Raw genomic sequence first — 26,522 nt, 5'->3', positions numbered from 1 at the left:
AGTAAATGTTCTGGGATCACTGAGGAATATCAGGTTGGCCCTGAGGCAGCAGCCCTTCCACATCCCAGACTACATCAGCAAGCAGGCAGAAGGACTGGGGAAGTGATACTACACTGTATACAGTATATGGTATACTGGTATACAATCACATAAGACAGACTACTGTAATGGAGATAGTCCTCACCTATGCTGCTGGGACTTGAGCACAAGACACTGAAGGAGAAACTGCAGGGACAAGGCTTGTTCAATTTGTGAAAATTATAACTTTGTTTGGAAGAGGAGGACTTACTGGCATGTACAGATACCAAATCATAGGCGGAGTCAAACTTATCAGAGGTAACAAGAGGAAGGACAAGCAGCAACAAATACAAACTGTAACATGGGAAATTTTAAATAGAAATAAGAAAATAGATTATTGTAAGGATAGTTGAATATTAAGAAAGATTGTTCAGAGAATCTTGGAACATGCACTTCATGAAAATACTCCAAATCCGACTGGACAGGGTCCTAAGAAATCGGCTTTAACTGTGTTTTGCACAGGGAGTTGGATGAGATGACTTCCAGAGGTCTTCTCTATAGATTCAAAACAAACAAACAAGCAAACAACAATAACTACCTTTTTGACTGAAAACACAAAATAACAGAATTAAAGTCCATGCAATCAGGTTTGATTTTTATTCAAGCGGTGTATATCTTTGAGAGTTTATCAGCTAGTTTCTGTTCCTGGAATATCCAGAGATTCAGTCTGCATTGGAGTTACAGAATATTTCTGTTTAAAGAAGTATAGATTTCATTTATATGGAAAAATCTCCTTACCATAAGTTATTGAGCCATTTTTATTCTAGATGCCAGTATATGTTTGATGAATTAAAATATGATTCTCTTCACAGAGGTATTTGAAATTAAGCGAAATTACCTGAAATTCAGGCTGGAATGTGATCGTGTTACACATTGTTTCAGGCTGCTGCTAAGTGTACCCTAGTATTCAACTTCACACTAGTATATATTTAGCACATACTTTTCAAATAATTTGAAAAAAAAAAAAAACAACAAACTCCACTGGAATGTCAGGAAGGACTTTTACAGGAAAAAAAAAAATAGAGAAGGTTGTCTGACAGAATACTGAAACTAAATTACATTTTTTCAAAAATATTTCAATTTCAAAATGTGTAAAAGTGAAAGTGGAATATTATTTTAGATTAAAATTGCATTTCCTTGATATTGGCCAATACAGCTTAACACTTGCAATCTTGACTACAAATAAATCCTAGTAAAATGAGGTGTATGAAAACAAGTGCTCTTACTATTTGATTTACAGAATTTCAAACTACCCTGATAGGAGAGTGTTCCTGTACTGGTCTCCTTCTAGGCCTTTTTTTTTTTTTTTTTTTTTTTTTAAAACGAGGATAAGGAAATGCTATGTATAAATTTTCCATTTGGGAAACAAGATACAGGAAAATGATCATTTGATACAAGGACTCTATTGTTAAGCCAGAAATGGAGCCTATTCATCTTAACACCTTCTCCAGGGCTTACGCTTTCTTTCCTATGTGAAGTTAAGGCTCTGGGTCTGGATATTGTCAGGATCAGATTTTCACTACGCTGAGATCTCCTATGTTTTTTTTTCCCCTAAGTAGTTCACTGGTTATCAGCTGATTATCCTTGATTTTAATGCATCCTGGAATTCAAAGTCTACAAAGTTTCTCTTCAAAGTTTTTGAAGCTTTCCTGCAGCCTTCTATGACCACAACATTTGCCAATGTAGAATTAGTTATTTTTTATCTCTTAATCTTATAATCTCCTATAATTTTTCCTTTTGTGTATGTGAAGAGTAATGTCACACTCTGAAGACTGTGTCTGTGCTAACATAGAAGTAGAGAAAGTGATGACTTTTTTTTGATGAATTAAGGGCAACAAGGAATCACAGATTCATACAATGGTTTGGGTTGAAAGGGACATTAAAGATCACATAGTTCCAACTTCCCTACTATGAGCAAGGACATATTCCTCTAGATCAAGCTGCTTAAAGCCCCATCCAGACTGGCCTTGAATAATTCTAGGGAGGGGGTACTCACAACCTCACTGGGCAACATGTTCCAGTGTCTCACCACTCTCATAGCAAAGAATTTCTTCCTAATATCTAATCTAAGTCTACCCACTTACTGTTTAAAACCATTTCCCCTACTTCTGTTGCTACATGCCCTTATAAAAAGTCCCTCCTCAGCTTTTCTGTTCCCTCTTCAGGTACTGGAAGGGTATCTGGTGCCTTTTCTTCTCCAGTCTGAAGAGCTTCAGTTCTGGAGTTAAGTACAACTGACGACCGGTCACAAGTGGTGTCCCAGAGGGGTCAGTATTGGGGCCCACCTTGTTTAATAGCTTTACTAATGACCTAGATGAGGGGATTCAGTGTACCCTCAGTAAGTTTGCAGATGACACCAAGTTGGGAGGTAGTATTGATCTGCCTGAGGGTAGGGAGGCCCTTCAGAGGGATGTAGATAAGCTGGATTGCTGGGCTGAGGTGAATGGGATGAAGTTCAAGAAGGCCAAGTGCCAGGTCCTGCGCTTTGGTCACAATAACCCCATTCAGCGCTATAGACTTGGGACAGAGTGGCTAGAAGACTGTGAAGAGGAGAGGGACCTGGGGGTATTGGTTGATATTCGGCTGAACATGAGCCGGCAGTGTGCCCAGGTGGCCAAGAGGGCCAATGCCATCCTGGCCTGCATTAGAAATAGTGTGGCCAGCAGGAGCAGGGAGGTAATCATCCCCCTATACTCAGCACTGGTGAGGCTGCACCTTGAGCACTGTGTTCAGTTTGGGGCCCCTCTCTGCAAGAAAGACATTGAGGCCCTGGAATGTGTCCAGAGAAGAGCAACAAAACTGGTGAGGGGTCTAGAGCACAAGTCTTATGAGGAGTGGCTGACGAAGCTAGGATTGTTTAGTCTGGAGAAGAAGAGGCTCAGAGGAGACCTCATTGCACTCTACAACTTCCTGAAGGGAGGTTGTGATGAGGAGGGGTTTGGCCTCTTCTCCCAGGCAACAAACAGAGCCTGAGGAAAAGGCCACAAGTTGCGCCAGGGGAAGTTTAGATTAGACATAAGGAAAAACTTTTTCCCTCAGAGAGTGGTCAGCCACTGGAATGGCCTGCCTAAGGAGGTGGTGGAGTCGCTGTCCCTGGCATTGTTCAAGAGGTGTCTGAATGAGATACGGTTTAGTGGCTTGTGGTAGTAATGGTGATGTAATTATACGTAACTGTGCCAGACATACCATCTACTTAATAAATTAGGCAACCTAAGAGCTGACTAAATCACAATGTTTATTTGAATATAATATAATTTTCTAACATATCAGTATTATTACATATCAACATAAGCCTGACAACCTCCATTTTCATGTGTACTGTGTATTTGGAACTACTTTCTTATTGTGCAAATGCAAAACTGAGGTGTAGAAAAAGCCATCAATTTCCTATATGTAGAGGAGATAAATGTAGGAATTCCAGGGAAAAGTAGAGAGATGCTTTCCAAAATTCCAGGTTAGGGTATTTAAAACCAAGACTAAGCTGTCCTTCTTTTTGATACATATCACAATAGGATTATTTGAGGATTTTGCTATATATTATAGACTGACAATAACATCCCTGGCTGATTTTTTACTTTTAAATGAAATTTAAAATTTATTTATAAATGAAATTGGACAGATCTTTTTATTTGTCCACAGCTATGTTCATCTCAGAAGAACTTTGCACAGACAGTCTTCTTGCATGAAAATCTCAATCTATAATGAAGCACCCCATCCTGAAACTGTCTGCTCAGTTTATTAGGATGAGTAATATCGCATTGATTCTAGATTATCAATCCTAATTTGAAATAATAAGCAGTATATAGACAACAGGTACATTATTTAAGTATGATTGTAAGTATAATAACCTCTGATAGAGAATATGCACAGCATGTGATCTGAAGTGAGTATTAATGTAATGTTACTTAGTTTTTATAATTGCAGTCTATATTTCATTTTTTACATGTAATAAGGTATTTCCTACATATGGGTTACTTCAAGTTTGATTTTTTTTTTTTTTTTGAATACTGATTTCAGACACCTTTCACTTACTAAATGTAAGCATTCAAACTGATAACTGTGCAAAATATTTGCCTTGAATCGTATATTAATATTTCATTTAACACTGTTCAGTCATTTCTGAGGTGATGCTTTGCCAAAATATATTGTTTTGCCCAAGGTTTTTAAGAAATGTACAGCTTTTCCTTGAGATAAGCTATTACTTCTGCCACTAGAATGTGTAGTGATATTTGGCAAGGCTGTGGGTAGATGTTACTTCAATTTCTATCAAAGACTGCCAGATCTTGCTAAGTGGTTTTCCTCTGAACATCTCTGTTTCTTAGAGTTGTCATCTGCATGGAGGTACAAACATATCTCAGCACTCAACTTTTCCAGTTTATGGATATGCAGTCTTTATGCCACCATGCTAAGTTGACTGACTGTATTTTCCAAATTTTGTCAGAGTTGAAAAGGTAACACATTGTCTTGTAAAGTCAATAATTTACTGTTAGTATAAATGATATTTTAATTTTTTTCTTGATTGATTTAATTAATATTTTAAATTAATATTTCTTCATACTGTAAAAAATACTATTATTAGTCCAGAAAAAAATAGAAGGAAAGAGAAATAAAGAAAGAGCAAATGAGAAGAAAGCATTAGAAGAGAGGGCTCCATAATAATAAGAGTTAAAACTGTTTCACACACACTCATGGTATTTACCTCTGAAATTTTTTGTTGGCTTGGAGGTTATAAGACTGGTGATTTTGGTCTAAGGTGAGGGGGACGGCAGAGCTAACAATCAGCATCTTAACTCTTTTGTTGGGATTATGTCATTACATGAAATAACACATTTCACTTGGTTATATTTAGTAGGAATTTTAGATTTACAGAGAATAAGAGGTAGTTCAAATGGCTGAATTTTAACAGCACTTAGTCATTAACCAGTTTGGAGATTTATAAGGTAATCTAGTGAAACATGATAATTAAACTTGTTTACAGACTTGTGGATGACAAGATCCACATTAACTTACTAACAGAACATCTTAAATCATTGTACAGATACATATCCACACATACACACAGACATAAACAGAAATATGTGGATTCAGTGAAATATCTCAACAGTCACACTAGTGTAACAAATGTGTACCGTTAAAATATGTATAGAAATAGGGAGGTGAGTGGAAGAAGAATAAGCTAACCTATAGTTAGAATTTTCCTGTGCTTTAGTTTAGAGAAAATACAATACATTGACATTCCTAAATGGGTGACAGTTGAAGCTTACTCCAATTGGATTTCTTCAGCCTCAAGGGTGAAGGGTACTACCTATGAGGTATCAGAATCCAGGGAAGATGCTAGTCACATCTCATGGTGATCCAGGAGAGCTCAAAGGAATCGCTATTTGTAGGATCTGAGATAACTGTCTTTTGTCACCTATTTTTCCATACTGTCTCTCTTGGCTAGTGAAATATTCTTGAACTTTCCACCAATTGTGCAAACAGCACAACTTTCTTGATTTGCAAATTCTATACTACCCTCCTTGTACCTTGACCTGGATACAGATGTATTGGCTGTCAGAAGACCATCCTTCTCAGACGATGGAAGGAGAATCAGGAGTCAAATACGATACAGGGGTGCCTTAGTGTTGTGTACATCAAAGGTTGTGCTGCCATTCAGTGAGTCTTGGACAGGCAGGAGAGATGGATGGAGAGTAACTTAAAGAGATTCAACAAGGGCAAGATTAGAAATCTGCATGGGAGGAGTAATAACCACTTGCATCACTACAGGTTCAGGGGCAACTTGTTGAAAGGGATCTCTGCAAAGAAAAATCTAAGTGGTCAGGTAGACAACAGGTTGGCCATGAGCCAGCAGTGTGTTCCTGTGTCCATTAATGCTATTTTTATCATGGGATGCACTAAAAACACAGGAGCAGGTTGAGGGAGGTGATCCTCCTACTCTACTCTGACCTAACAAAGCACATATGAAATACTGTGTCCACTTCTGGGCTCCTAAGTTCAAGAAAGACAGGAATCTTCTGGAGAGAGTCCAGTGGAGGGCAACAAAGATTATTAGGGAGATTAGTATCTCCCTTATGAGGAAAAAATAAGAGTCCTGAGACTGTTCAGTTTGGAAAAGACTGAGAGGGGAATTTATTAATACTTATAACTATCTAAAGTGCAGAAGCCAGATGGATGGAGCCAGGTTCGTTTTGGTGGTGCCCAGTAAAATGACAAGGACCAATGGGAACAAACTGGAAAACAGGAAGTTCCATCAGAACATGAGGAAAAACTTTACTTTGTGATGACAAGCTGGCAGGAAGTGTCAACCTGCCTGGAAGTTGGAATGTCCTGCAGAATGATCTGAACAATCTGGAAAGCTGGCCTGAGGCAAATGGAGGTTCAACAGTATCCAGTGCTGGGACCTGCACTTAGGCCGCAGCCACTCCAGACAATACTACAAGCTTGAGGCAGAGTGGAAGACTGTGTAGAAGAAATGGACCTGGGGATGTTGGTCTACATTTGGCTGAACATGAGCCAGCAATGTGCCCAGGTGGCCAAGAACACCAATGCCATGCTGGCTTGTGTCAAAAATAGTGTTGCCAGCAGGAGCAAGAAACTGGTTATCCATCTGTGAGTACTGTGTTCAGTTTTGTACCCCGCAGCACAGGAAAGACATTGAAGTCCTGGAGCATGTTCAGAGAAGGACAGTGAAGCTGGTGAGAGGTCTGGAGTGCAAGTCTTATGGGGAATGACTGAGGGAACTGGGATTGTTCAGTCTGGAGAAGAGGAGGCTTCTGGGAGATCTTATTGCTCTCTACAACTATCTGAAGCGAGATTATGGCAAGGTGGGGGTCAGCCTCTTCAATCATGTAGCTAGCTAAAGGGAATGGCCTCATTTTGCACCAGGGAAGATTAATGTTGGACATTAGGAAATACCTCTTCTCCAAAAGAGTGGTCAGAAACTGGAATGGAATGGAATTGACTGCTCAGTGGGGTGGTGGAATCACCATCTCTGGAAGTGACAAAAAATTTTTTGATGTTGTACTGAGGGACATGGTTTAGTGGTAAATATTGGTGATAGGTGGATGGTTGGTGTGCATGATCTTGAAAGTCTATTTCAATCTTGGTGATTCTAGGATTCTGTGACCGAGAATTGAAACAAGTTGCCGAGAGAGGTTTTGGTGTCTCCTTCTCTGGAGATGCTAAAAACCTGTGTGGTCACTTTCCTGCATAAACTGCTCTAGAGAATCTGCTTTACCAGGTGAGTTGGACTAGGTGATTTCCAGAAATCCCTTCCAATACCTGTGATTCTGTGATTCTGTATAATAGAACAATTACAACTATAGCCAGTAGAATTATGATAGGGTGCAACATGGACTACCACCTTGGACTTCTGGAGGGCAGACTTTGGTCTCTTTCAGACCATGATTGAGAGAGTCTCTTGGGAGGTAGTTCTGGAGAGCATGGAAGCCCAGGAAGGCTGGGAATACTTTAAGGAAGTTATTTTAAATGTGCAGGAGCTGACTATCTCCATGTAACGGAAGACGAGCTGATGGGGAAGGAAACTGGTCTGACTGAATAGAGACTTTTGGCTAGAACTCAGGAACAAAAGGAAAGTTTATGGGCTTTGGAAGAGGGGGCAAGTAACTTATGAGGATTACCAGTACGTAGTGAAGCTGTGCAGGGACAAAATTAGAAAGGCCAAAGCTCAGCTAGAACTGACAACAATAAATATTTCTATAAATACATCAGCAGTAAGAGAAGGGCAAGGGAGAATCTCCATCCATTTTGAGTACATAGGTCAACACACTGACCAAGGATCAGGATAAGGCTGAGGTATTTAATGCCTTCTTTATCTCAGTCTTTAATAGTAAGTCTGGTTTCGTCCTGGGCACACAGCCCCTTGTGCTTGTAGATAGGGATGGGGAACAGAATTAGCCCTGCATAATCCGTGATTAGGCACATGGGGCTGTTTTGTCAGGGGAAGAGGAAGCTGAAGGGAGACATTATTGCTCTCTTCAAATACTTGAAAGATGACTGTAGCGAGAGTGGGGTTGGTCTCTACTCAGTGGTGACGGGTGACAGGATGAGGGGAAATGGCTTCATGTTGCACCAGGGGAGTTTTAAGTTGGATATCAGGAAAAACTTCTTTACAACAAGTGTGGTTAAGCACTGGAATAGGCTCCCTAAGGAAGTGCTTGAGTCATTGTCCCTGAATGTGTCTAAAAATCAAATGGAAGTGGTGCTCGGGGACATGATTTAGAGGTGGCTTGTGGAGTTAAGGTAGTATGGTTAGCCATTTGACTATAGGCAAATTCATTTCAAGTGGGATAGATTGCATCTTGGGATAAAACGTGTCATCAAACCCTTCCTTCCATTGTTGTTGTGACTTTAAATATTGCAGTTCTATGCAATGGGGGAAAATAAATAAATAAATAAATAAATAGAAACAGAAACAAAAACAAAAAACCTCCGGAAGATAAGTGTTTTACCAAGGAAGCGGACAATTTGTAATTTCAAATTAAAGTATTCTAAAGCAAAATGTTCAATAATGAAAGTAGACTTCCAGAACCACAGGGTCAGCTGCTGTTTTACTTTTTTAAGAATTCAAGTCCAATCTGTTGAACAATTTTAGGCTTCTTACATCCTTCACCAGTAGTCTCTCTTCTCACATTAGTGAAATTGCTGGTAATTAAACCTTCCCTTCCCTTTCCTTCTCTTCCCCTCCCTTCCCTGCCATTCTTTGTCCAGGTAAATACTTTTAAAATGGATATTTGTTTCAGAAGACATTGAAGATGTATAAAATTACTTCAGCACTGCAATGAAAAGATCAGAAGTTATCTTTTTTGTTTATATTATTTACTTATATGTCTGTTGCCCTGAATAATTAACTTGTGTAAAAAATATACTCCCATAAGCAATAGTTTGTAGCTAGTGGCTAATTCATTGATTACTGCTGCTTTGAAATATTACTGCAATTTGTGCTGACACTTACAAGTAACATGATTTAGGGACAACACTTTCCCAATTAACATTATAATGCGTAACTTTATTTAAAAACCGTATTACTATGTAAAATCTATTAAATAAGCAATAGAATTCCTATCACTAGTGCACAGATATTTATGTTATAGAAATTCACAGTTATTTAAATATTTATAAAATGATAGTTGAGAGAAGCAGTTTTGAAAAGCAGTTAATAACAAACAGACATCAAGGGAGTCATCATTAGAACAGCAAAGTGTCTTGCAACTCCAATAACTTCAGTGGTGCAGAAGCAGACCATCAAATTTAATTAAAAGCAGTCAAAAATAAACTGAAAAAAATTGATCTGCAAAAGCCTATCCTTTCCCAGCAGCTGAAGGCACAGAGAAAGGGAAGGGAGAACCTTGAAAGTAGTAATAAATTGATAAGCCTTACTGCTTGCAACTTGTAATTTGTTCTGTCAAATTTTAATATCAGTTAAACTAGATTAATAGAATAGTTACTTATTTCCTATCTTAAATCTTTATGCACAGTCTCTCTACTACAGGTTTGTGTGATAAATTAAAATCTGAAGTCAAAGTTTCAATTCATTTCCTTTTTTTTTCTTTTTTCTTTTAAATAATTCTGAAATCTGAATTTGCTAGACAAAAACAAAGATTTCAAGACAATTTAGAGAAATAAATAAATGTTATTATTATTATTATTATTTTTTTTTTTTTTGCTTTTCTTGTTGTTGTTTTCCCAGCTCTTGCACTGAGGTTTAATATCTTTTGATACAACAAAGGTAAATATCACCTGGAATGTGAAGTATTGACGTCTCCATCTGCCACTAGAGGTTCCTATGGTGAAATGAAAGATAAGGAGGCTCATTTGTAATACAATAAGGCTAGCAAGTTTATTGCTGTTTTATATGCTCAGATTAATGTGAATATATGCAAACTGTACCACAAGGACAAAACCAATTTACCCTACATCATTTTATTTTATATAATAATGTGCTTTAATGAAGCTAAAACTTCCCTGCTGTGACCTTATTATGTTTTCCAACATCAGTAGGAAATAGATTATGTTGAATCATAACAAAGCACATGAAACAGCAGGAATTTTGAGACAGAAGATCAGTTACATTTTAGTGGTCAACACTGAAATAGAAAAGACAAGAGCTAAAGAAGCATTTACATAGGTTCTGGGAAATAAACCACTTGGGATAAAAATGAAAGTAAACAATTTTTGTATCAATCACAGTACAGTTCTTATAAGAGATATTAGAGATGCAATACTTCCAAAGGTAGAAATTTCCACTCTCAATTTCTTCCAAAAGTTTTAGGCAGATTGACATTATTTTGTAAAACAAAGTGATGTAAAAAATAAAGTGGGATACTGAAGGACTGAAGAACATTTTCACTTTCTCCCCTCCCCTCCCCTCCCCTCCCCTCCCCTCCCCTCCCCTCCCCTCCCCTCCCCTCCCCTCCCCTCCCCTCCCCTCCCCTTCCCTTCCTTTCCCTTCCCTTCCCTTCCCTTCCCTTCCCTTCCCTTCCCTTCCCTTCCCTTCCCTTCCCTTCCCTTCCCTTCCCTTCCCTTCCCTTCCCTTCCCTTCCCTTCCCTTCCCTTCCCTTCCCTTCCCTTCCCTTCCCTTCCCTTCCCTTCCCTTCCCTTCCCTTCCCTTCCCTTCCCTTCCCTTCCCTTCCCTTCCCTTCCCTTCCCTTCCCTTCCCTTCCCTTCCCTTCCCTTCCCTTCCCTTCCCTTCCCTTCCCTTCCCTTCCCTTCCCTTCCCTTCCCTTCCCTTCCCTTCCCTTCCCTTCCCTTCCCTTCCCTTCCCTCCCCTCCCCTCCCCTCCCCTCCCCTCCCCTCCCCTCCCCTCCCCTCCCCTCCCCTCCCCCTCCCCTCCCCTCCCCTCCCCTCCCCTCCCCTCCCCTTCCCTTCCCTTCCCTTCCCTTCCCTTCCCTTCCCTTCCCTTCCCTTCCCTTCCCTTCCCTTCCCTTCCCTTCCCTTCCCTTCCCTTCCCTTCCCTTCCCTTCCCTTCCCTTCCCTTCCCTTCCCTTCCCTTCCCTTCCCTTCCCTTCCCTTCCCTTCCCTTCCCTTCCCTTCCCTTCCCTTCCCTTCCCTTCCCTTCCCTTCCCCTTCCCTTCCCTTCCCTTCCCCTTCCCTACCTTACCTTCCCACTATTCTTTCTTAATTTTCTTCTTTATATATAATCTTTTTCTTTCTCTGCATAAATTTAAAATTAAGGGTGTTTTTTTTTTTCCCCCACAAGTCTCTGTAGTGCAAATCTGTGTCCAGAACTGTATCAATTCAATCAATGAAGATACAATTTATAAAGGACATGCTAACTGTATCTCCCAGCTTTATTATCAGTGGGATGCTTCCTTTAACACAATTAAATTAAATATTAGCTAACATTCTTTAATCAAAACAGCTTTTAAATAACTTACTACCCATTGCAGTTCCATTCTTTCTTTGATCTTCTGCTTAATCAATGGAACTTCCACTGTGTTACCTCAAAGTTAACTAAATTCCGATCTGATTTTTCAATGTGATTTAATTAAAAGATATGACCATATCTAAGACTTATCACTTTAATGGGATTTTTGACTTTTTCCCATTCAGATATTTTTTGTTACATTAATATATTAAAGTAACACACACACACACACACACAAAAAAAAAAAAAAAAAAAAAAATACATTCCTGAATTTCCAAATAAGTTTTAAAATGTAGGGGGAAGAAATGATCCTTTAAAAATAACTTTTAAAAATAACTTATATAACTCATCTCTCTCTCTCTCTCTCTCTCTTTTTTTTTTTTAATAACTGTTCTTAACATAAGCATTGTAATTTTTGTACTGCTTAAGTCCATTCCTTTGTGACATTAGTCAAATGTTATTTCTTTGATTTGGGCTGTGATTATTTCTGCATATAAACTCCTGGAAATCTGTATTGTAGTAGAGCAGACATTCTTAGCGTATTGTACCTGTTGTAAATATTAAACTTTTAAATTAAAAAAAAAAAAAAAAAGTAATGGAAGTCTTTCATAAAAGTAACAGGTGATGATAGCTCCTTGTTAAATCAAAATACAATTTGAAATGTGAAAAATACAAAATTGCATATGAATATTCTTTATATTCTTTTCAAGGATTGAAAACAAACTATATTTTATCTTACATAAAAAATATGCTCTAGAAAATGTTACTAAGTCCATATAACCAATCCTATTATGAGAATGAAATACATATCCCACAAATTACTAGGTAAATTCTGCATATTATGTTTTAAATAACTGTGTTTGAAATCATTGATTCAAACATATTTTGAAAAATATACAAAATTTTGTAGGAAACTCAGTTTAAATTATTTTTCATAACAAGATTATCCTTCTGTTTTCTTAGACAGGTCGGACTTTCAGCTAAAAACTGGTGTCTTGAATACAGTAACCTAATTACAAACCTTAATGATTAAATGAGTAACCTTTTCCATTCCAAAAAGAAAGGAAAAAACTCTGAAGATTAACAAAAGTTGTATTTTCTTCATCATTGAGCATTATTTGATATTTTTATTACTAAGAAATCTTTACCCATCATAGCTTGCAGCTAGATGTTTTATTTGTGAGCCATGGCTTCTCAAGGGACGAGAGATTTACTGCAACATCACAACTGTTCACTGATGTTTAAACTGCTGTATCTGGAATGAAACAGAAAAACCCTGAATGAAATAGAACTGGGAAGTTCTGTAACCTGTGTATTATCTATGTAGGTTGCTCAGAAAGTAATGCACCTTATTCATTTCAATGGAAACTAAAATAGATGGTAAGAGCACCAGAACATGGTTGATGAAAATGAGTTCTCAGCTACAAAACACTGTTCTTCAACACAGACACCACTATTAACTATGTATTTTCACCAAAAACGAACAAGAGACTGCATTCCATGTCTGTAAAAATCTGTACCAGCAAAAGTGACCAGCTGTTACTGTTGCCACTGCTGAAAAGGATCACCTACCTCCTCACTGTGCTCACATCCGCAGTTTGGTCTCCAGAAACGTTCACTAAGTGTTGAGAAATGTCAATAGATGCAATTTTTTTTCTTTTTTTTTTTTCTTTTTTTTTTTTTTTCTGTATGGAGGTATTCAGTTTTCAGGTATACATTTACTTCCACATCAGATACATTTTGTCAGACTGCCCCTCTGCTGCCATCTGTGACATTGCAACAAAATGTAATGGAATATTGGTGTGAATCTCCAACCTTTACCTCTATACCACCACCATCTGCCTTTGATGTCCTGTTCCAAAAATAATAAATTTTACATGATGACTTGCAGAAGCAGTAACGACATTGCATATGAAATTTAGATTAGGTAATGTTTTTCAACAGTGAGCATAGAATGATAGATTGTGTGTTTTGTAGATCCTTAAGAGTTGCAAGAAATAGATTTTCTATTTTTTTGTCATATAACATATACCAAAAATACCACTGCTATTCTTTGTTATTTTTCTGATAAACAGCCAAGAATAATTTTTTTCTTACCCTTTAAAATAAATTTAAAAAAATAAAATAAAATTGGAGTGTTAAAACAATTACACAGGTCTATAGTATTTTCAAAAAAATAATCTTTATAAATAATCTAAGGTCATTTTAACTTATCTAACAAACAGGGTTTTTGATTTTTGCACAGGGGTTTATGATTGTCATTTAGGTAGTATCACAGTATGATATTTCATACATAATAGGTTATAAGATAACACATTTAAAGTGAGCAGGTTATGAAATGTATTTAATTTAATGCTAGACTACCTTCTGCATCTGTTGTCGTGTATTGATATATCGGCCCTAAATGTGCATATATTTGCAGGAGGAAAAAAATCTTTTCAGTTTTTTTTGGTTGCTAAATTAGAAAGAGTACTTATCCTTCAAAACAGCATATTTGCCCTTAAAATCCATTAGTCAGTGTGTTAGCCATCCATAACACAACTTTATGAAAAACACCATGCTAACCACACATTTGACAGACATGCTTCTTCAGGTAGAAATCTGTCTCCTTTGTTTAACTTATGATGAACAAAGTGTGTGCATCAGCAATCAAAAGCTATTAAAGTCGGTAAAACAGAAGCTGAAAGTTTTCATTTGGATCTGCTGTTTATTTCTGAAGAAATAGTAAACAGGAAAAGTACTGCTCACACTGAGTAAGTTGTAGAAAATAATGTCAGAATAGTCTTTTCTTTAGTATTGTGTTGACTTCATAATTTACGGAATAATAATTTACCTGGAGCTGTTTTTAACTCTTGTAACAGAGACTGAGCTGCCTACTGAAACAGGCAAGTTTCTCCATCTGTTGAGTATAGATAGTAATTTTCTTCTGTGTTTACTTACAGATAACAAAGAATCCATGCTTTCATTTTAGCATTTACTAGTCCTGATGCAAATATAATACTGACCACTGGATCAGTATTATCAATTATATTGTATGATCAATACCAAAGCAGAAATATCTAGTTCATTTGTTGAGCTATCATCAGACAAATTATCCTATATCTTCTGAAAAGACACAATGCTTAAAAAATATTATCACAATCAGTTTGTTGTATTTACTGCATTAATTTGTTTTACAAATAACCCATTTTTTATGATACGATTTATATATTTCAACACCCTCAAAAATTCATTATCTACAATTTCCACTGTTATCCAATGCAAAGCTGTTCCTAGTTTGTCTGGAATGGAAGATAGCTGGACTTTAAAAACTGACATGTGAATGGATTGTGTTTTAAAGCAGCAGGTTTTAAAGTGGTGCAGTTTTCCTGTGCATATCTATGTTGGTTTCATTGTTTTTAAATTCTACATTTAGTAAATCTGTCCTATCCAGCCCTTCTTGAAATAACTGCAGAAAGATTAATCTATTGAACACAAATTATCACATTGCAAAGTTATTCATTCAATATTCTAATTTGCATGTTTACAATTAAATATATATTTAGTCTATCTAAATTGTATGGCCTGATTTTTTGAAGTTCTGATCATTGAAGTCAGTGGATCTGTGAATGTCCTTCTGCCACAGTTCCCATATCCAACTCCCTATCCAAAAGAGAGAACTTAAAAATAAACCATATATCTAAAGGCAAAAGTTTAGTTGTACTGTTTTTAGTGAAACAAACCAATACCAATATCAGCAACTATGTACAAATGCATATACTAGGTTCCTTGCTTGGCACAGCTGCTTATCCAAGTATTTTCTGAATTTATGAAGCATGTAATATTAAGGAATAATGAACTTTTTGACTAAGTTACACTTTGGCTGTGAAGTCTATGGAAACACATTAATATCTTCTCCTCTAATTTCTTGTTCATAAATAGCTACTGCATCTTATTGACAAAAGCATTCATGTGGAAGTATATGCTGAGGACTAGCCAGCGTATTATGATGGAAGGCATTCTACTTCACTAATGTGATGGGTTAACCATGTCCAGTAGCTAGCTATCCATCCAGATACTCTTTTATCTCTATCCCTTAATAAAACATTAAAACAAGGAGAAAACAAGATGAAAAGTAACAACGTTTATGATAAAGACAGGGAGTTCTTTGAGCAAAAACTATCACAGGCAAAGCATACTAAATTCAGAGAAAATTCATGTAATTTATTGCAAGTTAAAATATATTTGAATACCAAGAAATAAAAACACATATTAAATCAACAACTTCTTCTCTCTACAAACACACACATTTTATTTTCTCTGGTTCACATTTAGTCCTTCATTCCCAACCTCTCTATCTGCAATCCCGAATAGAGTACAGGGGATGGTAGATGGGAATGTATGATGATGAGTGCATCGCACTTTCTATCTGCCACTCCTTCCTCCTACACCTTCCACTCTGGAAAAGTGGACAATCCCCATGGGCTGCAGGCATTTGGGAAGTGCTCTGGAAAGGGGTACAGTTATCACAGGAAGTTTCTCAGAGAAATAATGTCTATTTTCAGTTAAAAATCAAGACATTTTTAGATGTGACTTAAGAATCCATAGGAAAAACCACTACAGTAACTGCAGGAGCTGTACATTTCAGTCTTCTTCCTGAGATAGCCAATTAAGGATCATGCTTTTTCTTTCTCTTTATTTTGTCAAAATTTTACTTTCCATATCAATTCCCACTTTCCTAGGAGATTCCTCAATTTGTTGTTTCATTTTTATCAGTGTTATTTTCAGGATGCCTACGATACTCATCTACAGTTCAAGGATGCCCTTCCTCCAGGGCTAGTTTCTAGGCTAGCAGACATTTTCTCCTGTTTGTGCTTAACAGCAATTTATAACTGAACTTCTTTAATATAGTTTGTATAACTGCTCCGTCAAAAATAAATAAATAAATAAATAAAAATAGACAAATAAATGAAATTTAAAATTAAGATGTTTGTAACTATATCATATACGTAGCGTTTAGTCCACTTAGATATAGCCTTGTACAGAATTCAAGTTCACTTTACTTTTCTGCACTTTGGCAATATTTTCATATACTGATGGAAAACATCACTCTCAGAGTCAAATTATTACTTTCTCTATTTTTCCATTTCAAACCACATCATTGAAATCAATCTACACTTCAATAATTACATTGATCTCTCCAAAAATAATGCATCTCATTTATTTCAATGGAAACTAAAACAGATATAAAAAGCACAATACCATTATTTGATACAGTGAGTTTTCAGCTACTAAACACTGTTCTTCAACACAAACACCACTATTAGCTATGCATTTTCACCAGCAATGAATGACTGAATTCCATGTTTGTAAAAATCTGTGCCAGTAAAAGTGACACACTGTTGCTGTTGTCACTGCTGAAAAAGATCACCTACTTCCTCACTCTGCTCACACCCACTGTTTGTTCTCACTGTGCTCACATCCACAGTTTGGTCTCCAGAAACATTCAGTAGGTGTACAGAAATGTCAGTGTAGGCAATTGTTTCCTCATGGAGGAATTCAATTACACAGCTTTGTTTCTTATGCACTTTCACATCAGACACCATTTTGTTAGTCTGCCCCTCTGCTGCCATCTGTGACATTGCAACAAAATGTAATGGAATATTGGTGTGAATCTTCAACCTCTACTTCCATATCGTAGAGAAATCACCCCGTGAGAAATCTTATTCTGTTTGCATTTTCACATAAATTAGAAGAAGTTTTAACTGATTCTATTGACTTAATTATTGCACTTATGCTCAGATTTCATTTTCATTTTAAAAATAAAGGAATTTTGTGTCCAAATTCATAAGCAGTTTTGCTTCAATATTCTCTGTTAATTTGTGATCTATTCTGTTAAATCAGATGTGGTTTACTATGATGAATGACACATTATATTAGGTACACCAGCAAATGAAATTAAAAATTGATTTTAGAAGGAACAGTAATGAAAGTGACAATGAAATATTTATTTTATAATTTGTTTCTATTCACTAACATGCGTGTATTTTTCAAGTGTGTACAGTGTTTTGATTTCCTCCACATCATGACACAAAATAGAGCACAATGACTTATGTCTTTATTACCAGAAAACGAAAGAGTTCTAGATAATAAAACATTTTAACAGTCTTTGTAAAGACTTCATTATTGGACACCCAAGTACATTTTACACATCCACTGTATCTTATTCAGTTTTAAAAATGGAATTTTTGCTTTTTGACTGCAGAAACATCTCTGAAATTTTAATCTTTATCAGCTTATTCATTGATTTTGTTTGACCATATACTAGATTGCAGTTTATAAGATGCTGAGCTCATCCTTAGCGACTTGTCTTTTCTGTTAGGAAACAAACAAACAAACAAACAAACAAACACAAACAAACAAGCATATCACAACTGATTATGATTAATTTGTATATATTTTTTCATTTTGTTGCCAACAAGCAGGAGGAGCTGGAAGGAATTGTGCAGCAGGCTATCTATGACCTAGTTGCTATTACTGAAATGTGGTGGGGCCACTCCTATGACTGGAGTGCTGTGACAGGTGGCTACAAGCTCTTCAGGATTGATAGACAAGGAAGGAAGGGTGGTGGTGTGGCTCTTTACATTAAAGAATGTTTTGACACTGAAGAGCTTGGGGTTGGGAATGATGAAGTTGAGTGTCAATGGATAAGGGTTGAGAAAAGGCTTGTAGTGGTGACATCCTGATGGGGGTCTGTTACAGACCGCCTAATCAGGATGAAGAGAAGGATGAGGCATTTTGTGAGCAGGTTGCGGAAGTTGCATGATAGCCAGCACTCGTTCTCATGGGCGACTTCAATTTCCCTGATATATATTGGAAATATAATACAGTGCTGAGGAAGTGGTCCAGGAGGTTTCTAGAGTGTGTGGAAGATAGCTTCCTTACACAGCTGGTTTGAGAGCCTACCAGGGGTGGTGCCCTGCTACACCTGCTCTTCACTAACAGTGAAGGACTGGTGGGAGATGTGAAGGTTGGGGACTGTCTTGAGCAGAGCAACCATGAAATTGTAGAATTCTCTATTCTTGGAGATGTAAGAAGGGTGACTAGCAAAACAGCTATCTTGAACTGCCAGAGGGTGGACTTTGATCTGTTCAGGATGCTTGTTGCAGGGGTCCTTTGAGAGCTGCTTGTGAATGGTAAAAGGGTCTAGGAAGCCTGGATGTTCCTCAAGATGGAAATTTTAAAGGCACAAAATCAGGCTGTTCCTGAGTGCTGTAAGGTGAGCCGTAAGGGAAGAAGACTGGTGTGGATGAACCGGGAACCACTGTTAAGACTCCAGAAGAAAAAGAGTCAATGCCCTCTGGAAGAAGGGAAAGGCTACTTGGGGACACTACAAGGAAGTTGCTAGGGTATGCAGGGAAGAAGTTAGGAGGGCTAAAGCCCAACTTGAACTCAGATTGGCAAGTGAAGCAAAAGACAACAAGAAATCCTTTTACAAATATAAAAACAATAAGAGAGGAACCAAGGAGTATTTCCATCCTTTACTTGATGCAACAGGGAATGTGACCACTGAGGATAAGAAGGCTGAGGTCCTCAATGCCTTCTTTACATCTGCCTTTAATAGTCAGATCAGCTATCCTCAGGTCACTTTACACCCTGATCTGGAAGTCTGGGATGGTATGCAGAATTTACCCCCAGTGATTCAGGTGGAGACAGTTAGAGAACTCCTCCTCTATCTGGACTGTCACAAGTCCATGGGTCTGGACAGACTCCACCCTAGGGTGCTGAGGGAGCTGGCATTATTTGTTGCTGAGACACTTTCCGCCATCTATCAGCACTCCTGGTTATCTGGAGAGATCCCAGAGGATTGAAAGCTTGCCAATGTGACTCCCATCTACAAGAAGGGCTGTAAGGAGGACTGGGGGAACTACAGGCCTTTCAGCCTGACCTAGGTACCAGGGAAAGTTATGGAGCAAATCATCTTGGGTGAGATCACACGGCACGTACGTGGCGTCCAGGGGATCAGGCCCAGCCAGCATGGGTTCATGAAAGACAGGTTGTGCTTGACCAACCTCATCTCCTTCTATGACTGGGTAACCAGACTGGTAGACAAAGGAAAGGCTGTTGGTGTAGTCTACTTAGATTTCAGCAAAGCCATTGACATAGTCTCTCACAGTATACTCCTGGGGAAAATGGCTGCCTGTGTCCTGAACACGTATACACTTTGTTGGGTAAGGAACTGGCTGGAGGGCCATGCCCAATGGGTAGTAGTTAATGAAGTTAGGTCCAGCTGCTGACCTGTTACAAGTGGTGTCCCCCCAGGGGTCGGAACTGGGGCCCATCTTGTTTAATAGCTTTACTAATGACCTAGATGAGGGGATTCAGTGTACCCTCAGTAAGTTTGCAGATGACACCAAGTTGGGAGGTAGTATTGATCTGCCTGAGGGTAGGGAGGCCCTTCAGAGGGATGTAGATAAGCTGGATTGCTGGGCTGAGGTGAATGGGATGAAGTTCAAGAAGGCCAAGTGCCAGGTCCTGCGCTTTGGTCACAATAACCCCATTCAGCGCTATAGACTTGGGACAGAGTGGCTAGATGACTGTGAAGAGGAGAGGGACCTGGGGGTATTGGTTGATATTCGGCTGAACATGAGCCGGCAGTGTGCCCAGGTGGCCAAGAGGGCCAATGCCATCCTGGCCTGCATTAGAAATAGTGTGGCCAGCAGGGGCAGGGAGGTAATCATCCCCCTATACTCAGCACTGGTGAGGCCGCACCTTGAGCACTGTGTTCAGTTTGGGGCCCCTCTCTGCAAGAAAGACATTGAGGCCCTGGAATGTGTCCAGAGAAGGGCAACAAAACTGGTGAGGGGTCTAGAGCACAAGTCTTATGAGGAGTGGCTGAGGAAGCTAGGATTGTTTAGTCTGGAGAAGAAGAGGCTCAGAGGAGACCTCATTGCACTCTACAACTTCCTGAAGGGAGGTTGTGATGAGGAGGGGTTTGGCCTCTTCTCCCAGGCAACAAACAGAGCCTGAGGAAAAGGCCACAAGTTGCGCCAGGGGAAGTTTAGATTAGACATAAGGAAAAACTTTTTCCCTCAGAGAGTGGTCAGCCACTGGAATGGCCTGCCTAAGGAGGTGGTGGAGTCGCTGTCCCTGGCATTGTTCAAGAGGTGTCTGGATGAGGTGCTACAAGATACAGTTTAGTGGCTTGTGGTAGTAATGGTGATGGGAAGATGGTTGGACTAGATGATCTTGTAGGTCCTTTCCAACCTTGTGATTCTATGATTCTATGATCTGGTACTGGACCATGTTGTCCAAAGCTCCATCCAACCTGTTCTTTAACACTTCCAGGGATGGGGCATCCACAGCCTCTTCAGGCAGCTTGTTCCAGCACCTCACCACTCTCTCTATAAGGAACTTTCCCCTGACATCCAATTTAAACCTTCCCTCCTTGAGCTTAAAACCATTCCCCCTTTCCTATTGCTATCTACCCAAGTAAAAAATCGATTCCCCTCCTGTTTATAATCTCCTTTAAATACTACAATAAGGTCTCCTCATAGCAATCTCTTCTCCTGGCTGAACAAGCCTAACTCCCTCAGCCTATCTTCGTAGGGGAGGTGCTTCAGCCCTCTGATAATCTTTGTGGCCCTCCTCTGGACCCTCTCTAATAGGTCTACATCCTCCCTTTATTGGGGGCCTGAGACCTGGATGCAGTAGTCCATACATGGCCTCACAAGGGCAGAGTAGTAAGGGTCAATCACCCCCATTATCCTGTCACTCCTCTTCTGATGGAGCCCAGGATACCATTGGCCTTCTGAGCTGCAAGGGGACATAGTTGGCTCATGTTCAGTTTTTCATCCATCAGGAAGTTGGTTTCTTCTCTTTTTTTTTCCCCCATGTTTTGTGGCACATCCTGCTGCACATAAAAGAAACATTCAGGAAAGTTAAATATGGGAACAGCAACTATACATCAGATTTTTCCATTTGCTTGCCTGTTCCAGACCAGGAGAGTGGTTTCTCAGTATGCACAAATTGCACTGAGTTTCCTCCGTGATTCCTTACATTCCTTTTGAATAACCCTGGGTCTATCTCGCATTCTCAATATTCAAAGAATGATAGAATTATAGAATGGCCTGGGTTGAAAAGAAACACAATAATCATCGAGTTTCAACCCCCCTGCTATGTGCAGGGTCTCTAACCACTAGACCAGGCTGCCCAAAGCCACATCCAGCCTGGCCTTGAATGCCTCCAGGGATGGGGCATCCACAACCTCCTTGGGCAACCTGTTCCAGTGTGTCACAACCCTCTGTGTGAAAAGAATTCCTCCTAATATCTAACCTAAACCTCCGCTGTCTCAGTTTAAGACCATTCCCCCTTGACCTATCACTATCCACTGTCGTAACAACCATTCCCCCTCCCTGTTTATATGCTCCCTTCAAGTACTGGGAGGCCACAGGGAGGTCTCCCCCGAGCCTTCTCTTCTCCATGCTAAACAAGCCCAGCTCCCTCAACCTTTCTTCATAGGAGAGGTGCTCCAGCTGTCTGATCATCTTAGTGGCCCTCCTCTGGACTCACTCCAAGAGCTCCACGTCCTTCCTGTACTGGGGGCCCCAGGCCTGGACACAGTACTCCAGATGGGTCCTCACAAGAGCCAAGTAGAGGGGGACAATCACCTCCCTCTCCCTGCTGGCCACCCCTTTTTTAATGCAGCCCAGAACACGGTTGGTCTTCCAGGCTGCAAGCACAAGCTGCTGGCTCATGTCCAGCTTCTCATCTACGAGGACCCCCACGTCCTTCTCCGCAGGACTGCTGTCAAGGGAGATCTTTCCCTAGTTTGTATAAATACCTGGGATTGCCCCAGCCCAAGTGCAGCATGGTTGAACCTCATTATGTTTTCATGGGCCCACTTCTCCAGCCTGTCCAGCTCCCTCTGGATGGCTTCCCTTCCTTCCAATGTATCGACTGCACCGCTCAGCTTGGTGTCATCCACAAACTCGCTGAGGGTGCACTCGATGCCATCATCTATGTCATTGATGAAGATGTTGAAGAGCACTGGTCCCAAGACCGACCCCTGAGGGACACTGCTTGTGACCGGCCTCCACCCTGACGCAGAACCATTAATCACAACCCTTTGACTGCAACCAACCAGCCAATTCCTAATCCACCAAACAGTCCATCCTTCATATCCACACTTCTCCAATTTAGGAAGGATGTGGTGAGGGACCATGTCTAAGGCCTTGCAGAAGTCCAGGTAGATGACATCCACCGCCCTTCCCCTCTCCACCTGAGCCGTCACTCCACCATAGAATGCCACCAGATTGTTCAGGAAAGATCTGCCTTTGGTGAAGCCATGCTGGCTGTCTCAAATCACCTCTTTATCTCATATGTGCCTTAACATAGCTTCTAGGAGGATCTGCTCCATGATCTTCCCAGGCACAGAGGTGAGGTTCACCGGCCTGTAGTTCCCCGGGTCTTCCTTTCTTCCTTTCTTAAAAATGGGAGTAATGTTTCCCTTTTTCCAGTTGCTGGGGACTTCACCAGACAGCCGTGATTTTTCAAATATGATGGAGAGTGGCTTGGCAACCACATCAGCCATCCCTTTCAGAGCCCTAGGATGGATCTCATCCGGCCCCATGTGCTTATACACATTCAGTTTCATGAGGAGGACTCAGACTTGTTCCGCTGTTACAGTGGGACAGAAACCACTCCCCACACCCGCACCTAGAGGGTAATCCTCCTGGCAGACATGGGAAGCCTGACCACCCGTGAAGACTGAGGCAAAGCACTCACTCAGTACCTCAGCTTGCTCTATGTCTGAGGAAGCCAGGTCCCTGTTACCTTTCACCAGAGGGGGAACACTCTCCTTGGCCTGTCTCCTCCTGCCTATGTACCTGTAGAACCCTTTCTTGTTATCTTTCACATCCCTCACCAAGTTCAGCTCCATCTGCGCCTTGGCTTTCCTAATCCTATCTCCACACACACAGACGACAGCCCTGTATTACTCCCAGGATACACCACGCTGCTTCCACTTTCTGTGCATTGCCCTCTTTTCCCTCAGTTTAAGCTGCAGATCCTTGCACAGTCATGACGGTTGCCTGCCTTCCCTGCTCGACTTCTTCTGCTGGGGGTTGGAGAGCCGTTGCGCTCTCAGAAGGGTGTCATTAAAGACCTGCCAGTTCTGTTCTGTACCCATGCCCTTAAGGAGAGTTTTCCAGGGGATCCCACTCAGCAGTTCCTTGAGCAGCCAGAATTTTGCTCTCATAAAGCACAGGGTCCTAGCTCTGCTTTTCGCCAGGCCCGCATTCGTCAAGATCACAAACTCCACCAAGGCATGGTCACTACAGCCCAGGCTGCCTCCAATCTTAACCTCTCTAATTATCTCCTCTTCATTAGTGAGCACCAGGCCCAGTAAGGCTTCACCTCAGTTCGGTCCATCTAATACCTGGACAAGTCCAAGTCCAGAATATATTCTGTCCTAGAGCCTTCTTCTTCTTCTTTTTCTTCTTCTGCTTCTTTTCCTTTTTTTATTTTATTTTATTTTATTTTATTTTATTTTATTTTATTTTATTTTATTTTATTTTATTTTATTTTTTCCCCACTTGGAAATATTTCTGACATTTGCATGAAGAAAGTTCCTTTTTTTTTTTTGTAATAACAAGACTATATTCTAGTGTTGCCTCAGCTGAGCCAGATCCCAGTTAAATCACTTCCCATGCTAAATTAATAAAGAATAAACTGCAGAAATGACAACAAATAAATGCAATTTTAGCATAGAATGTATTTTATCAGATGTCCTAAAAATATTTTTGCACTGATCATCTGTCCTTCCATGATCACAAATCATGTGCTGAACTTGAAATACTAGGCTAATTGAGCTATGAAGGACTCAACGTGTTCATAGCTGTTAGCTCATGGCTAGGACATGTGGAACCACACAGAGATACTAAGGTGTGATGTGTAAACCTTCCAAAAAAAATGTATTCTTTAGTCTCTTTTCTTAGAACTTGCTGCATTCTGGCTGTCCACTATTGCAGATGGTCCACTGAGAAAAAATACCAGCTGGCACCCTTTAAGAAGATGATGTAATTCTCAAAACATTACAAGCAATGGTTCTAAACTGGTCTCTAAACATTTTCTTGTGGTATATGGAGGGAGAAAGTGAGAACGTTTAGATCTTTATCTGTAAGACAGTCTTCTCTAAATGAAAATATCGTCTAGAATAGAAAAGCTAAAACATTTTTGCAATTTAGAAAGAAATCTGTTTGTTTATGAGGACACTTCTTTGGGTTAGAAAAGCATACTGCAGCCCTTCAGTGGGTGGATTCATGCCTGAGACAATGCCATAAAGAATTAAAATGTGCAAATCTGTTTAAGTTTGTGGTTTAATTTTGTGAAGGCATAAAAAATCCACAAGGAAAAAAAAAACAAAAACAACAACAAAAAAAGATTGGCCAAAGTTGAACATTAGGAAGCAACTCTTCTAAAAGATTTTAAGAAAATATTTACTGTGAGATAGACAAACACAGGAATAGGCTTCCTATTCCCTTTGATCACCTAAGAGATGGTTAACGTCCAGTGCCTGTCAGTGTTCAAGAAGCGTTTGGATAATGGCTTCAGCAACATACTTTCGATTAGCCCTTACATAATCAGGCAGCTGTGTTTCATGGTCTTTGTTAGTCCCCTCCAAATCACAGAATCGTAAACTCATAGAACAGTCTGGGTTGGAAGGGACCTTAAAAATTGCCTAGTTTCAACTCTAACTGTTGAATTTTCATCACATTGACACTTTATATTAATTACCCTTAAATATTTTAATCATGATAGATATAGAAATACTGGAAAATATCAGATTTAGTGGTGGGGGCAAAGAGGTAGTGTTAATTTCTCCACAAAAACTGGTAAAGAAGCAAGAATTAATCAACAGTATCACCGTCGTATATCACAATACTCCTTTTGTATTCTACAATGTGGAGAAATTTGACTTTTGTCTTACAATTTCTTTTTTTTTTCCTATGTTCTAGTTTGTCATTAAATCATTTTGAAATAAAATCATAGGTGCAGTTACAAAATAATTCATTATTTAATTTCAGAGAGATAACTGCAGTATTTGCTACATGATCTGTAGCAATTTTAAGAGATAAGAAATATCAATGTATAATGAGGCCTCACAATGACTACAGTTCAGTTGCCATTCTATAGTAGAAAGCAAAGGAACAAACACGTCCAAGGCCTATTGTTGGATTTGGAGAGTATTTTTCCTCACTAATTACATAAAATACCATAAAGTATCAGACAGTATTATGAAGTTAGATATACACCATTTGGATCTGCATTTGTATTGTGCTCTTGGTGAGAAGCAAGTGTTAAGACTAGCTCTGTTTTTAGCTATTCAAAGCTGCAACTGCTCACCAAGAGGTTTGAAAAATATTTACTAGCAAGGTATCAAACAAAAATTATTGGGGATTAAATTCATATACTAAAAATATAACACATAACATTATTTTAGAGGGAGCTCCTAAAAAATTAGTGCCATGTTTTCAAACAAGTATACGAATCACTTCGACAATTTTTCTTATTCTCCAGCAGGTGAGGAATGAGAGAATTTAAAATAGAAGTAGTGATAACTGTGTACTCTTGGGCTAATTGTGTGTCGGATGGGGAGATTAGAAAAGCAAAATTGTCATTCTGATAAAACAAAGTATAGATATAATTGTGATATATTTTAAGCTGATGAAACAGCTGTGGAAGGGCACGTTTTCGTGTTAAAATGAACAAAGGTTGTTGTTAGTGATATAACAATATGGCACATATATTTCTCTAAACAACATATTTTTTTTTTGCAGTATTTTTTCATAAAGTTGGATTTGATTCTAAAATATTTGAGACTGCTGTTTACAAGCATTGGACACTGATGCAGCTGATCTGATTGTGTTAAATGTGCAATAAAGAAGATGTGAGCTGCTCCTCATCCGCAAAAAAATACTGCAAATTCGTACATTAAAAAATGCCTTGAATATATATATATAAAAAATTAAGAATAGTGCAAATATGTGTCTGTTTAAATCTCTGGGATAAACGTTTA

Source organism: Gallus gallus, chromosome Z (assembly GCF_016699485.2).
Source record: "Gallus gallus isolate bGalGal1 chromosome Z, bGalGal1.mat.broiler.GRCg7b, whole genome shotgun sequence".
In the NCBI taxonomy this organism is placed as follows: domain Eukaryota; kingdom Metazoa; phylum Chordata; class Aves; order Galliformes; family Phasianidae; genus Gallus; species Gallus gallus.
This window is presented reverse-complemented; position numbering follows the sequence as displayed.